This window comes from Sinocyclocheilus anshuiensis, unplaced genomic scaffold (genome assembly GCF_001515605.1).
Source record: "Sinocyclocheilus anshuiensis isolate Anshui unplaced genomic scaffold, SAMN03320099.WGS_v1.1 scaffold283, whole genome shotgun sequence".
Taxonomy (NCBI): Eukaryota; Metazoa; Chordata; class Actinopteri; order Cypriniformes; family Cyprinidae; genus Sinocyclocheilus; species Sinocyclocheilus anshuiensis.
The window spans coordinates 5,295,292-5,296,807 of record NW_015549605.1 but is presented as its reverse complement, the minus strand read 5'-3'; positions in this window follow the sequence as shown (position 1 = coordinate 5,296,807).

The following is a 1,516-nucleotide window of genomic DNA, read 5'->3' as shown; positions in this document are numbered from 1 at the left end:
CGATCTAATTTCCCAAAAGAATATATATATATATATTCTTTTGGGAAATTTATTTCAAATAATGTTTAGGTTGTAAATTCACATGTAATCACGGTTTCTGTACTTGATGGTTACACCACGTGACATTTAATGACAACATTTGTATAATATTGTTGCATTTTATTCTAACAAATATAACAAATGTGAAGTGTATTTGATGTATTATTTAGTAAAAAAAATAAAATAAAAACACAAATAAACCCCGTGTAATACGCAGAAAGTACCGGTGGTTTTATGAAAGCGAGTGTTACTGTATTTAGCCCACAGGTTTTCCTCTGATTCCGGTCTTATTGTTGGGTTAGAAACTTTTATCTGCAGCTTTTCTCGTCTGTCTCAGGTGGGGGGTTTCCAGACTCATCTAGAAAATATAATGAGTCAGATGAACCTTTCCGACATTTAAACGTCTCTTCCTGGAAAACACCACTAGATGGCGGCAGGTTCCTGATTATGGGATTTATACACCGGAACCAAAACCCAGAGAACGCACGAACTGTGTTTGGAGCATTTTGAGGCCAAATAATAAATACGCATTTTATTACATTGATATGTTCACATTTATGAAACACTGAAAATTATATTATCAGTATAATGTGCCCTACACCTAAACCTACCCCTCACAGGAAACTTTCTGCATTTTTAGATTTTCAAAAAACTTCATTCTGTATGATTTACAAGCTTGTTCCCCATGAGGACCTCTAAGTCCCCACGGTGAAAGAGGCGCCATGAGTCTGTGTATTCAGGTTTAAGTCCCCACCAGGATATATATACAGGTGTACACACACACACACACACACACACACTAATTTTTATATATAATAACAAAATTATAAAATTAAGTTAATCAAAATAAAAAGTAAATATATTAAATAAAAAGTACATTCTAATATTATTTATAAAATAATTTTCTTTTGTTTTACATAAAATGTATCATTTTTAATAATTTTAAATTAACAAAAAGTTTATCATTTTAATATATCTTTTTTAACATGTACTTCACAATATTATCTTAATAAAATATTTTTTTCCCCCAATATTTATAAAGTTAATAAAAATGTTTACACACACAGTATGCCCTAAAGCACATACTTTATATAACAAAATTATAAAAAATTTTGACTTGGTAGGTATTATATATCATTTATATAGAATTGTATAGATAGTTTAATGAATAATTTTCAAATTTAGCTAAATAAAAATATTTTTTATTAATTTTAAGCGAAACATTGCATATTATATATACATTTCATATTTAAGAAAATATATAGAAAATATGTATAATTTAATGTTTTTTATATGTAATTTTTTAAATAAAATTAAATACATAAAAATAAAACTTACAGAACATGTATGTATAATAATGTATATATGTACATATTTTTTTTTAATAAAAATGAACTAAAGTATATATTTTTTAAAATTCAGTAATATTCATCAGACAGAAAAAAGGAATCGAAAGCTTTTCATATATATATATATA